The sequence below is a fragment of the Miscanthus floridulus genome, chromosome 19 (genome assembly GCF_019320115.1).
Source record: "Miscanthus floridulus cultivar M001 chromosome 19, ASM1932011v1, whole genome shotgun sequence".
NCBI lineage: Eukaryota > Viridiplantae > Streptophyta > Magnoliopsida > Poales > Poaceae > Miscanthus > Miscanthus floridulus.
In genome coordinates, this window is record NC_089598.1 from 79,757,085 (window position 1) to 79,772,654 (window position 15,570).

General features: G+C 41.6%; 1 pseudogene; it reads right to left on the reverse strand.

Moving 5' to 3' along the window:
- Positions 1-1,935: 1,935 nt before the first annotated feature.
- LOC136529842 (G-type lectin S-receptor-like serine/threonine-protein kinase B120) lies at positions 1,936-8,211 on the reverse strand (annotated as a pseudogene).
- Positions 8,212-15,570: the final 7,359 nt, after the last annotated feature.

Genomic DNA, 15,570 nt, shown 5'->3' on the forward strand with positions numbered 1-15,570 from the left:
AACAGGGCATCGCATAGACTCGCACTCTTTCTTCCTGCGTGTTTGTTTCTATAGGAACGCACAGCAGGAAAAGGAAGAGGAAAGCGGCGGCTAGCCACGGCCGGCAGGGCCCATGCCTGCACCGCTCTTCACGTGCTCGCCGGCGGCCAGGGGGCTGCGGCGGGGCCAAGGGCGCCCGTGCGCCCGTGCCAGGGACTGGGCAGCGGTGTCGGACAGCCAGGAGGGCAGCCCGTGCACACGCCGCTTGCTGCGACGGCCGGTGCGGCCAGTAGGGCCGGCTCGCTCGCTCCGGCGGGGCGGGAGGCGCCCACGCGTTCGCGCTGTTGGAGCTGCAGCGGCAGCCTGCAGCCGGCCGGGCGTGCTCGCCGGTGGCGGCGGCCCCTGCTGGTGGCGGACCGGATCCGCGAGCCTCTCAGGCAGCAGCGGCACTCGGCGTACCTGCGGCAGCGGCAGGGCCCGTGGCTCCCGCGCACGCTCACGTGGCCCGCTAGAGCGATTTTTTTAATTTTAACACTTTTTTAAACTAATTTTGAATCTAACACTGTTGGTTTTTTTTTTCCAAAACTAACACTTTTGGCCGCGCCTATTAACATGGCGCGGTGAAATGCCAGTGCCGCGCCATGCATGGTTGTGCGGCGGATGGCTGACGTGGCGACGACCGAAAAGACTGACCGGCTGACCGTATGTTCTCTCTATATGAACATTTGGGAATTATCTCAAACATATGGAGGACATGGTACCCACTACCCAATCGTGTGCTCTCCCCATGTGTCCACCCTTATCTTTTTCTTTTTCATCCCATTTGACAATAACGCTATAGTTCATTTCTATTTATCCTCACAATAATTTGAATGTAAATTGTCCAGCGCTTAACATTAAACAACAATTCAAATACAAATTCTGGTTGTCATAGGTTGAACTAAAATTCAACTTTTCCACATCATAATTATTTAAATATTAAAACATAGTCAACGACATGGGTCTTGAAACATTTGATTAACTAGCGTGGGTGCCCACGCTTCGCGTGGGAAGGAGGTGGGAAAAAGAAAAATGGGAAAAAAAATTATCGGGCTGACACTGTTCTTTTTTTGGGGGAAACGTGGTACTGTTGATCTACACCGTTCTGAGTCTGGGAAACACCGGATGAACAGTACGCGCCGGGTTGACACTTTTCCTTTTTGGGGCTGTTGAACAGAAATGGCGACCGGTACTGTTCAACAGTGCGCGACGATGTGACAGTCCTCAAATTTAAAGTTCTTATATAGATTGCAAGAAATACGGTCATATACTTTGTTTAAAGATTTGTTTATCGTATTTAAGAGTAGAAACCATTTATTCTAGAAAAAAATGCGACCATGTAGGCTTGCAGAGATCTTTTCTTTAGCCACAGCCCACAGGAGAACTCTTGTTGGATGCCTGGATGGACTCTGCTGCGGTAAGGTATGGGCCAGACCCACGAGACTTCTTGGCTCAAAACAACAACCATTCGCATATCGGACTTCGAATAGTAAAATTCATTATGCAATTCAATAATGTATAAAACTCCTACCATTCCATTCACAAACTAATCTATTCAGTCAAATGGGATCTACTTTATGTAAAAAAACAATACACCACATAAGGCTTTGTTTGGATACACTTGTATATCCACCGGAATCCATTTGTGTTAGAGTGGAACTAGTTTAATTTTTACTCCAATTCACTCTAACACGTATGAATTGAGATGCATATGAATGCATCCAAACAAGTCATAAGTGAAGAACATATCTTTTTATACAGTTATAGCCCAGACTTATTACATGGTTGCAAAATGCAAATTAACTGACATTCAAACACCCTATGCATGTACTAAATGATTTAGGTTTAACTTGAGTTTTGCAAAAATAATATTATGGCGGGGTTTTCCTCCTCCAATCAGTTATGAAAATCAAACATCTAACGACCCTCTAGCACAGTGAGACTTATATCATTTATGGACAATTGCTTGTTGTCAACTGTCTTTCTAGGTGGGCAGTAGTCTCAGTGCAAAATACGTAGGTTGCTTTGGCATTGGAAGCGGTGTCATTTTGTTATCCAGCATGAACACAACCACCGACATGAGTGGCCTGCAACTCGGATTGTCTTGAACACACAAGAGTGCTATATGGATGCATCGTGAAACTTCATCAAGGGAGCAATTCTCCATGATAGATGAGTCCACCAAATCTTCTATTTTCCCTTCTTTCCATATGTTCCATGCAACATTACACATCAGTCTCACATTCAGAGATCATATTTTGTCTCCTGTGGATAGTTCTGAATTCTGACCATGTCCTTGTACTTACATATGATATAAGGTTAGAAAAATCCATGATTAGATGTGCTGATGAGCTAATCTTTAATCCACTTATGATCTCCAACAATAGAACACCAAAGTTGTATGTGTCAGACTTGACTGAAAATGTGCCTTGCATTGCATATTCGGGAGACATGTAACCACTGTTCAAATAATTTCATAAAAAAATCTTTGCATATTTTTGAAACTGTAAAAAGCGAATGAATACTAAGAGTTGGCAGTGCAGCTGCTACTTACTATGTCCCGACAACTCGGTTAGTATTTGCTTGGAGTTGGTCGTCATCACCACAGAATATGCTAGCCATGCCAAAATCTGATATCTTTGGGCTCATCTCCTTATCTAACAAGATATTGCTTGATTTGATATCTCTATGGATTATAGTTAATCTCGAGTCATGATGGAGATACATAATTCCTCTAGCAACCCCCTGGATTATTTTGAACCTTCTTGGCCACTGAAGCAATGATTTTCTTGCAGAATCTAATAAAAATAATACAGAAGAACAAGGAATGTTAGAAGGCACACATGAGCATATTTATCTGTTGGGTTTTATTAACTCTTTGAACAATAGGAATTGAATGTACCAAAGAGAAAGTAATCCAAACTTTTGTTGGGTAAGTACTCATAAACTAATAGCCTCTCATCTTCATGAATACAACAACCGAGAAGCTTAACTAGGTTCTTGTGCTGCAACTTTGCAATTAAGGCTACTTCATTTTTGAACTCCTCGGTGCCTTGCCCAGAACCCTTGCTCAGCCTCTTGACAGCTACTTCCTTTGTGCCTTCCAACATTCCCTACATGATTTCATAATCCAGAATTATAAATTTTTTACAGCAATGTAATTTCCTAGGTAATCCCAAACTTTTTTATTCATACCTTGTATACTTTGCCAAAACCTCCTCTCCCAATCATATTGCAATCAGAGAAATTATCTGTTGCTATTGCAATGTTTTCAAAGCTAATAAATGGGAATTCTATTATGTTCTTGTCACCAGATTCATCCATAGAACTCAAGTATTCTAGCATCCTTCTCTTCTTTTGTCGTTTGCCTGAAAAAAGTAACATCAATGTATCCCTTTTTTTCTAGAACATCGGCACATTAACACTGCACACATTCTTTAAAACGATGGCTCTTGGTACCTGTTCTTTTCCATGCCCAGACAAGCGCTCCGAGTGCAAGTAATAGCACACATGCTATGATCGGGAGTAAAATGTTCAGCAAATTGATCGTGTTTTGATCTATACAAGGAAATGTATCATGTTAGAGTTTGCTGCATCAAGCATTGCTTACGATTGTGTGATGAGTTTACTTTACCTCTAAAAAAGACTAAAAGATGGACATGCGAATATTCAAGAACCTAAGTACCACTTAAAGAGTTTCCTCGTGGATATTACTGATTAGAGTTTTGATATCATGACGCTCAGTCAAGTTATATGCTCATACATAATTTTCCACTGCAAACATCAAAAGTGAACCTGATGATTAAACTTTTTCTTCTTTTTTGGCTGCTTCGGTAGTGTCAAAACTAGTACATAGGAAGAGATATGGTACGCTGTAATGGTTTATCTGATGTCTGATCGATCTAGTTGATGTCACGGGCAGGGTAGAATAGATCAGGGAGCACTACAGCACAACCCTTTTTGTACATGCTCAAAATTGATTTTTAAAGACGGTTTTTGAAACCGCTACTAATAAGGCGTCAATTGTAAAAATGAAACGCTTACAAGAACAGTTTTATAGCTGCCCTTGAAAATGAAATTTAATTCTCATGAATGGTTGACTTAGTCAACTGTTCCTAAACATATTTTGAAAATCACAAAAATACTAAATTGTGCCAATAAATAGAAAAAACATATTTTGCCCAAGCCACCACATTGCTATTCAATTGTAAAAATGAGATATTAAGAGGGACAATTTTAAAACCACCCATAAAAATGGAAATAATATTTAGAGGCAATTAACTTAGTCAACTATTCATAAAGATATTTTAAATATAAAAAAAATATTATTGCACCAAAAAGTAGAAAAAACTTTTTACCAAAGCAGGCATCTAACAATCACCACATGCTCATAAGGATTATTGCCACTGTACTGCACAATTACTTGTGACTAAGTATCTGATGCTATTTTTAATTAACTTTTATAAATTTAATATTCAGTACTTTAGCCCCTAGACAAACTTAAATAAGAAAATGAACTGGAACATTTTAGATCTTATCGAGTAATGCAACTTTGATATAGGAGAGTTTTCAGCTAAGGTCATTTGACAATTTTGAATTTCATAAGAACTTAAAACGTATATTTTGGCCTCTAAACGATCTCAAATAAAATCAACTATAAAGTTTTAGATCTTGTTGAGCTCTAAACTTTTTATATAAAGTTTGTCTTATCTAACTTTATTTTTCAAAAAATTTATGAGCATATTTGCTTAGCAGTTATTTTTTTGGGTGGTTGACCCTAAAAATTAATTTTTAATAGTGATTGACTAAGTCAACTACCCATAAAAATTAACGCTTTTAGGAATGATTGGCATCAGAAACAAAAAAATAAATAGTTTTTTAAGGGTGATTTTTAAGTCAACCGCTCCTGAAAATTGATTTCTAGATGATATTTGAAATCTACAATGCAACAAAACATTACTAGAGATGGTTTAATGTGTGAACTGCACCTAAAAAAATAGGAAGCGATTGTAAAAAAAATCATTTATGTAGTAGTGGAGTTGGATGGAGAATTACGGTGAAGGTAACAACTAGCCGGTCGGGTCTCAGCTGCTTAAGCCTAGGCACAAATACAATAACCTCACATGCTTTATCTCTAACTCAAACCCAAAATATCTCTAACTAATCAAGTATCCCGTCCTCCAGTTGGAACGATAGGTACATGTATGTGAATTATTGAGGAAACCCCACACGATAGCTGAAGTTTTAAAGTCCATTTAATATTAGGACATATGGTTGAAATCCTAAACTGTTTCTGAGTAATCTTGATCTTACAAATAGGCCATATGACGGTGATGGCATGACTCCTTGTCACGTTGACCACTAATGTCCTTTTGAGGAAAGAAGGATGAGGTGTTAGGGATGCACGTACCAGGAGATTTGCCAAGTCGAATGTACAAGACCTCTTCAAAGATTTGCTTCCCCATGTCGATGAGATCCCCAGCCCAAACCAAACACCTCGATGTGTCGCCCATAGTATCACCATTGGTTAGGTTGGCGTAGGCGTATGCCATACACGAGCAGTTTCTAGTGCACTCAGCTGCACACTGCTCAAAGCTTCTATCCCTAATGTGCAAGAACTTGTCAGGAAGCTTCATATTAGGCATGGCCATGAAATAGTCTTCCTTTCCACATTCCAGTGCTTCCCTTCTCTGGCATCCTCTAGAGAAGTTGAGACTGTCAAGGAGCTCAAAACCATCAAGACACCGGCATGTCGGGATTGCCTCCGTGCGGTCACACACTGGTACAGAGACGGGCTTTACTCCCGGTGGGGAACCCCCTCTAGTCCCGGTTCCCCACCCGGGAGCAAGTATCCGGGACTAAAGGGGGTCCTTTAGTCCCGGGTCAGGAACCGGGACTAAAGGGGGACCTTTAGTCCCGGTGGGTAACACCAACCGGGACTAAAGGTGCCTCCTGACATGCCACGAGGGTGCCCACCCTTTAGTCCCGGTTGGTAACCCCAACCGGGACTAAATGTTTTTTTTCCTTTTTTTTGTTTCTATTTCTATTTTCCTTTTTTTTTCTATTTTCACGCTGCTACCAGGTTTTTTTTGTTTCTATTTCTATTTTCCTTTTTTTCCTATTTTTAATTGATGATTCGTTTTGGTTTTTGAATACGCATTCTACGCTGCTAGAATATACGTACGTTTATAATGTTCAACATTTTATATAAACTATAGTACGAAGGACCTTTAGTCAACGATCAGCGGTACAATCCTGTTCAAGTTCGTGCTGCTTGGTTCGAGAGCTGAGCTTTTAAGTTAGCTTTCACTCTTCTGAGCAAGCGAGGTGGTGCTAATAGGTGGGACTGGCCAGCAATTCCAGCATATTGCGTACTGGGCCGGCCCATCGAGGCTCCTGTAAACGCCCGGGACTAAAAGACCTTTAGTCCCGGCTGATAATACCAGCCGGGACTAAAGGTACATAATACCAGCCGGGACTAATTGATTTGGTTGTGTTCAGTTGCATCGGACCAGCCGGGACTAAAGGTCTTCGTTTTCAGTGTCAGCAATAAATGCAAGCCGGGACTAAAGCTCATAAATGCAAGCAGGTACAAGTAAAGCACCGGGACTAAAAGTTCAGTGCTGGTCATCAGCTCGTAAATGCAAGAAGGTACAAGTAAAGCACCGGGACTAAAAGTTCAGTGCTGGTCATCAGCTCATAAAGCACGGCAATAAATGCACTAAAACTTACTTGTTTCAAAAGACTGCTTAGAGCTTTAGAGCTGTCCCTAGTAAAGTGCCGGTTGCATTCATAAAGCACGGCAATAAGTGCCGGTTGCATTTATGGTCATCAGCTCATAATGCAAGAAGGTACAAGTAAAGCACCGGGAGTAGAGCTTTAGAGCTTAGAGCATGGCAATAAATGTAACCGGGACAGCACGCTGTCAGTCCCGGCTCAAAAGACTGCCGGTTACAGTTTCAAGCTTTAGTCCCGGTTGGTGTTACCAACCGGGACTAAAGGGTCCTTTAGTCCGGGTTGATGTTACCAACCGGGACTAAAGGGTCTACCTTTAGTCTCGGTTGGTGTTACCAACCGTGACTAAAGGTTGGAGGACTTTTAGTCCCGGTTGGTGGCTCCAACCGGGAGTAAAGGTTCACCTTTAGTCCCGGTTGGTATCTCCAACCGGGACTAAAGGTCCACTGCCACTGTGCCGAGCGCAGTAGCTGTTGGGCAGGGACCTTTAGTCCCGGTTGGAGACACCAACCGGGACTATAGGTTTCTCTAGTCTCGGGCGTAAAAAATGCCGGAACTAAAACCAAATTTCGAAGTGGATCAAAAGTCGTTTCTCTACTAGTGACAGTAGCCGGACGGACCACAAGAGGCGTAGAGATCACAGCTATTAGGAACCTCAACGATGACTGCCCATGACGAAGTGGCGCTGCTCCAAGTGAGGAGCCTCCCCTTGCCTGTATAGTCCAACGAAATGCGGATGTATGGTGAGTCAGGCGAGACGGTGTACATATAGTACGACTTGTCCGCCGTGTTGATAGTTGTTTGGTACAAGTAGATCACGTCGACGCCATTGATTTGTTGCATGCCACCGGATACCGGGTTGCCATTCCAAATGAATAGCTGAAGGTTTGAGGTGGGATCCATGCCAAGAGAGAAATCTCCGGTTGATGGATCGTTAGGGCCCTTCCATGCAAATAAGTGTGTCGCCGGTTGTGCCTTGTAGCTTAGCAGGACCCTCATGGTTGGAAGAACGTTATCGGTCGGGTGATCGAAGCTTTGCCATAGCTCCGTGCCGTTCGGCGACCGAAGGACAAAGTTGCCGGAGCTGAGTAGCACCGCGGAAGCTCCGGCGCCACCTCCACTTGTGTCTCCTGTTGCCGACCAAAGAGTGTGGCCTTGGGAATCCGACAACACCAGCTCTGAGTTGCCGGTGATGGCGAGCTTCGCTGACAGTGTTTTGATTGGGTTGTCACGGTTAGCGACCCATACCACAGTGCGTTCTGCAATGTGGTGGTACCAGACTCCTATGTACAGCTTCTTGCTGGAGTTGGTAGGGGAAAAGAAGCCAAGAGCAAAGTCTCCGCCCTCCGAGATGAGCGTGTCTTTGGGCAACAGTGGCTTTGTTTGTGTTAGCTGGTTGTCGGATCGACAGAGTGAGCTCAGGAATGTGAGGATGACGAAGGCGGCAATATAGACCATATCAATGTCCATTAGGCCTTTCTTGTTCATCATCTGCCTAAGCAGTGTGGAGGAACTACTAGCGTCTAGTGTTTATATATAGACGAAGATCGAGCATCTCTGGATTATTGACGTATATATGTAACTTTTTACGGTAATAACGAGTGGACCTATACTTGCGATATTTCTGTTCGTGGAATCGAGTCGTAGTAGCTTTCAACCATAAACGTTGTACGGGCGAGCGTTGGATGACGGCGAAGGCAGCAATAATTCCCAGACGACGTTTATTGCCATCTGTTGCTAAACCTTAACAAAGCACCGAGGAGCAGAGCAGACAAGCAGCAGCGCAGCGGTGACTGCTGGTCAATGGTCAGAACATGTTCTTGTCAAAAAAAGAAAAATGGTCAGAACATGTGGCTTCTTTTCTTGGAAGAATTAAGGGGGTGTTTGGTTGCCCCCTCCTAAATTTTAGTCGCTGTCCCATCGGATATTTGGATACATGCATGGAGTATTAAATATAGACTAATTATGAAACTAATTACACAGTTTACGACTAATTTGCGAGACGAATCTTTAGGCTTAAAAAATTCGTCTCGTTGAGTACCAACGGATTATGTAATTTGTTTTTTTATTAGTATCCGAACACACCATGCAACATTCTTCCGATACACTTCCTAAATTTTAGTAGCCGGATCCCAACACCCTCTACTCCAAATAGGTGCATGGGAGATCGAGGGGCTGTCACTGTCAGCAGTCTATGCCGACTGCAGCGGCGGCTAGGCTTGCCCGGCGCATCGCTTAGCCACTACCGACGGAAGTGAGGGCGTGTTTAGATGGGATTTTTTTTTGTTTTTGCTACTGTAGCACTTTCGTTTGTATTTAGCAATTAGTGTCTAATTATGAACTAATTAGGTTTGAAAGTTTCGTCTCGCGATTTCTCATCTAACTGTGCAATTAGTTTTTTTTCGTCTACATTTAGTACTTCATGTATGTGCCGCAAGATTTGATATGATGGGTACTACACAAAATCAATTTGAAGATGGATAGGCGTACTAGGCCACCCTTTGACGCTAATATCTCCGCAGCATTTAGTGCCATCAGCGACAGCTCGTCGTCTCGCCTACGACTTCGATCGACTTCTTCAACAGTAGTCTACTCCCTCTATTAAAGTTTAATAGAGCACATCATCTTCATCTCAATTTTCAGTGAGTCAATCAATTTTAAATGTAAATAAGTTTATAGATGTACACTCTTTGGAAGAGGAGGCGGGGGACTTCATCGCTAGCTCGGAACGACGTGAAGAGAATGTAATGATGAAAACCCAACTTGCTAGCTAGTCGGTTCTAGCTCGGAGACATTAATATCATTTGATATTTACTAATCATACACTAATAACATCATTAGCTGAGTAAGCACTAAACAGGTGCACCAAGCGAGCCAGGCCCGGCAAAAACCGCCGCTCGTTTCCGTTGGATATAATATGGGCTTGACCGTATAATATTTAATAAATCAAATAAAACTCTATAGTACGTAATATTAAGCGTTGTATGATTTAAAATCATACGGGATTTTGACTGAACGTTGACTCAGCTTATATGGTTGAAAATTATTCATTTTAATTGAGAAGTTGAGAAAAAAACATAGGCGTGCCGCGCGCGCGCCACCGCTGCCACGGGCCAGGCCGCGGGCCATGGCAGGCAGGCGACGAGCCGACGTGGCTAGTCTTTTACCACTTAATCCACATAATCACGGGAGTTTCTTTATTTGATGGTGGAGGCGAACTGATTGCGTCAGTTACCGTCCTTTCCGCTTCCGCTTTTCCGTCTCTTGGGATTCTCCGCTGCCTTTCTCCCTTCCCGTCGCAGCCATATATCCGTAGTCCTCTGTCAGTTTCAGATCTCCGTCTTCTGCAACCGCTCCCGAGAGAAACCATATCTCAGCAGCCTTCTGGCTTGCCCTCGCCCGCCTGAGAACCTTTTATGGGGTGTGCGGCGATTAGGTTTCTGGATTAAATTGACAATGAAAATGCCGAAATTTCTAACAATCTAAAAACCTAATGTTAGGCAATTTTCTGTCAGTAGTTTTGCTGCTGCTTTGAAGCCAAATAATTTTGATGGCAAGAATTTCATGATATGGCGTGCCAAGATAGTATTGTGGTTGACTGCGATGAACTGCTATCACGCCGCGCAGGGGAAGCCTGAACAGTTTACTCCTGACGAGGAGCAAAAGTTCTTGGCTGCCGATAACCTGTTTCGAGGCGTCGTGATTAGTACACTTCATCCTAAGTATGAGAAAAACTATATATCTTGCACATCAGGCAAAGAGTTATGAGATGCTCTTGAGGCAAAGTTTAGAGTTTCTGATGCTGGCAGTGAGTTGTATCTTTGTGGAGCAGTTATATGACTACAAAATGGTTGAAAACCATTCTGTAATCGAACAGGCTCATGAGATACAGGCGCTAGCAAAGGAACTAGAACATTTCCTATGTTTGTTGCCCGATAAATTTGTGGCCGGCGGTATAATCGCTAAGCTGCCACCTTCTTGGAGGGATTTTGCTACTTCTCTAAAACACAAGAGACAGGAGTTTAGCGTGGCTGAACTTATCGAATCTCTTGATGTTGAGGAGAGGGCGAGAGTAAAAGACAACCGTGAAAAAGGAGTTGAGTCTTCCGCTACTAATATGGTGCAGAAGAAAAACTCATTTGCTTCCCATAATAAAAAGAAGAAGAACATGCAAGAGAACAATAATGCAAAGCCTAAGCAAACTGCACAGTTTAAGAAGAAAAATAACAAGAAAGGTGGATGTTGCTTTGTTTACGGGAGTGATGAGCTTGGGTAAGTGCGTGCCCAGACCGCAAATATAAGCAAGAAAAGATATCAGCAAACGTGGTGATTAGCGAGACTGGAGGAGGAACATCTGGGTATGGTAATCCTTTACCTTTTGTTCTTTCAGTTTGTCTTTCACCTGAGTGGTGGATGGACAGCGGTGCTAATATCCATATATGTGCTGATGTTTCTCTGTTTATTTCCTATCAGGCTGGCAGGACTGGAGCTATACTGATGGGAAACGGTTCACATGCATGTGTTCTTGGTGCTGGTACGGTCGTTCTAAAGTTTACTTCAGGAGAGATAGTGCTATTAAAAAACGTGCATCATTCCCCTCCATCAAGAATAATCTTGTTAGCGCTTCTCAAATGTGTTGTGATGGCTTTCAAATTGTGCTTGAGTCTAATAAATGTGGTGTGTCGAGACATGGAACATTTGTTGGAAAAAGTTATGATTATGAAAGCTTGTTCCGCTTATCTTTGCTTGATGATGTGTGTAATAAAGTGGTGAACAATGTTAATATTTTGGATGAGTCGAATATATGGCATTCACGACTTTGTCACATTAATTTTGGCTGTCTCACGCGGCTTGCAAATCTGAATTTAATCCCGAAATTTAACTTAGTCAAAGATTTTAAGTGTCAGGTGTGTGTACAATCGAAGCAACCGCGCAAGCCTCACAAGGCTACTAAGGCGAGGAACTTGGCACCATTAGAACTCGTTCATTCTGATTTATGCGAAATGAATGGCGAATTAACTAAAGATGATAGACGATACTTTATGACATTTATAGATGATTGTACTAGATTTTGCTACGTATATTTATTGAAAACTAAAGATAAAGCATTGCATTATTTTAAAGTCTATAAAGCTGAGGTAGAAAATCAACTTGAGAAGAAAATCAAGCGTTTGCGGTCCGATCGTGGGGGAGAATATTTCTCAAATGAATTTTCTGAGTTTTGCGCGGTGCATGGAATTATTCATGAGAGGATGCCACCATACTCACCACAGTCCAATGGGATTATAGAGAGAAAGAACCGCACTCTAACTAATTTGGTTAATGTCATGTTAGAGACTGCGGGACTATCTAAGAAATGGTGGGTGAGGCTATATTAATAGCATGTCATGTTCTGAATAGAGTGCCCACAAAGAACAAAGAAATTACACCATTCGAGAAATGGGAGAAGAAGAGATTAAATCTCTCTTACCTGCAAACTTAGGGTTGTTTGGCAAAGACGAATGTGCCAATAAATAAAAAGCGAAAGCTTAGACCGAAGACTATTGATTGTGTTTTTTTGGTTATGCTATTCACAACGTAGGTTATAGATTTTTAATCATAAATTCTAGTGTTCCTGAGATGGCTGTTGATACAATCATAGAATCTAGAGACCCTACATTTTTTGAGAATGAGTTTTCCATGAAAAATACACCTAACACGACTAGTCATGAATTTATAATTCCCCATGAGCATAAAAATTTGACTCTGATAAAACAAACTGAGGAACCCTATTTGCAAAATCCTAAGAAGGATGACACTATAGTCACTAGAAAGAGTAAGAGACAGAGGACTACAAAGTCTTTTGGTAATGACTATATTGTATACCTTGTGGATGACACATCAACGACCATTGAAGAGGCATATTCCTCTTCTGATGCTGACTTATGGAAGAAAGCAGTACGGAGTGAGATGGATTCTGTTATGTCTAATGGAACTGGGGAAATAGTTGATCGTCCCTATGGGTGAAGCCTATAGGGTGCAAATGGGTGTTCAGGAAAAAACTTAGGCCTGATGGTACTATCGAGAGGTATAAGGCAAGGCTTGTGGCCAAGGGCTATACTCAAAAGGAAGGTGAGGATTTCTTTGATACTTATTCACCGGTTGTCCGATTGACCACAATTCGAGTTTTGCTTTCCCTGACAGCCTCTTATGGTCTTATCGTTTATCAAATGGACGTTAAGACAGCTTTCCTAAATGGAGAGGTGGAGGAGAAGATCTATATGGATCAGCTGGATGGGTTTGTAGCAAATGGTCAAGAATACAAGGTGTGTAAATTATTAAAGTCATTATATGGCCTAAAATAAGCTCCTAAGCAGTGGCACGAGAAGTTCGACAGAACTTTAACATCTGTTGGCTTTGTTGTGAATGAAGCTGATAAATATGTGTACTATCGGTATGGTGGGGGTGAAGGAGTCATTTTGTGCTTATATGTTGATGACATACTGATCTTTGGATCCAGCCTCAAAGTGATTGAGGAGGTGAAGGAATTCTTAACAAATAATTTTAAGATAAAAGATTTGGGAGAGGCTGATGTTATTCTTAATATCAAGCTTCTGAGAGAAGGTGATGGTGGGATAACTCTGTTACAATCCCACTATGTGGAAAATGTGCTGAGTCGCTTTGGGTTTAGTGACTGTGCACCTACTCCTACACCTTATGACCCTAGTGTGCTATTGAGGAAAAATTAGAGAATAGCAATGGATCAGTTGAGATATTCCTAGATCATTGGTTTGCTCATGTATCTTGCTAGTGCAATAAGGCCTGACATCTCATTTGCTGTGTCCAAGCTAAGCCGGTTTGTGTCAAATCCAGGAGATGATCACTGGCGTGCTCTTGAGAGAGTGATGCGCTATCTAAAGGGTACTATGAGCTATGATATTCGTTATACCGGACATCCGAAAGTGCTGAAAGGCTATTGTGATGCCAACTGGATCTCTGATGCTGATGAGCTTTATGCCACAAGTGGATATGTGTCTTCGCTTGGAGGTGGCGCTGTTTTCTGGAAGTCTTGTAAACAGACTATCTTAATGAAATCTACAATGAAAGCAGAACTCATAGCATTAGATAGTGGCTTCGTGATCTCCTTATGAATTTATCGGTTGTTGAAAAACCCAAACCAGCTATTTCTATGAACTGTGTTAACCATAGAAAATAAAAAATAAAATGGAAAATTAAAAGAATGGAAGCAAAAAAAGAAAAAATAGAACCAAAGCAATGAAAAAGAAAAGAAAGTACCGATCCTGGCATCCACACGCGCGCTCTCTCTCTCTCTCTTACCATGGCCCGTGGGGGTGTCGGAGGGTGGATCCCATCTGACTGGTTATCAGTGATGGTTTCCGCTCGCTCGCAGCCACGCCGGGGCTTGCATAGGCTACCAATCAGACATGGAATCCTCCGCCCCCAGTCACTTTCAAAAAAGGGTAAGGTCTTGGTCGCGTGTTCTATCCCTTAGGTCTCAGTTTGAAACTGTATACAAAAGGATAAGGCGGTTAGAAGCAAAGAGTTGTATATATAAACATGGCTGGTCTTGAGTTTTTTTATTAGCAAATATACCCGTGCGTTGCAACGGAAAAAAATGTATCAAATGTTTATGAAAAACGGAGAGAGGAAATGCTGCATAACTACTTTCATTTTTTATTAAATTTGACTGTTATACTTTATTTTGCGACAATTATATGACATCTAAAACACAACAATTAAATAATACGACAATGTATAATTCTCACGTTTCTAAGAACAAAAATATTTGCTCGTACATAAATCACAAAAAATATTTGCTCGTACATACATCTGTTGGTACAATTAAATATCAAGTTTCAAATTCTTTTTAACACACGTAAAAATTTGTAATTCAAGTTGACGTAGAGTTATAGTTATTGATATGTTAGGGCTGGTATGTCCGATTATTATGAAAGGAGGCCTCTCTCAATTTTTCACATGATGACATACTCGGGGATTGCACCGGTGCAATAATTGAGGATATACAGACCGCACATTGGGTTACAAACTACTTATGATCTAGTCTCACGGTTTGATTAGTTGGACTATCCACAGAAGCGGGTTATAAGAGTTTTTCTTTTAATAAAAATTACATTAATAACTTCATGGTGGAAAACATTTCGTTTTCAATGAAAGGTTATGAGTTCAAAGCCTGTTGTCTTGCTTTTATTCTTTATTTTTACTTTTATTATTCATCTATCAGTTTTTTTCGCATTCATATTTATTGAACATGTTGGAATGGGAGAAAAAAAGACAAAAAAAAAAGGAAAAAGGCATCCAAACGGAAAAAGAAATTGACCCTCTGCGTGACACACGAAAACTCACGGACGGTACTCCTATGCGTGACGAATGACTCTATCTCTTTCTCTTGATGAAAATTGGAACGTCCTAGAAAGAGAAAAAGAAAAAAGATTGATACCAAGACGCTTCCGAGGTCGGTGGGTGTGGAAACAGAAAACAAATGGCTGACCATGCAGAATGGCAACAAAAGCCAGAACGACTCTCAACTCCAGAATGGTGCAGAACAGGAGCAAAACAAAAAGGAGCGGCAGAATGACTCTTGACTCTTGAGTCTCAAACGGGCACGGACATGGCGCGAGGGGCAGAGCGGGAGCAATACAGAAAGCAGCGGCAAACCGACTCCCAGACAGGCACGAACTATATCTTGTTTATTCTTATTCTATGATAAAGAACATAAGACAAAAAGAAATTGGATGATCCTAATCAGGTCAAAAAGATCTATTATTTATTTTGAATAGTGTATTTATTTTTAATGTA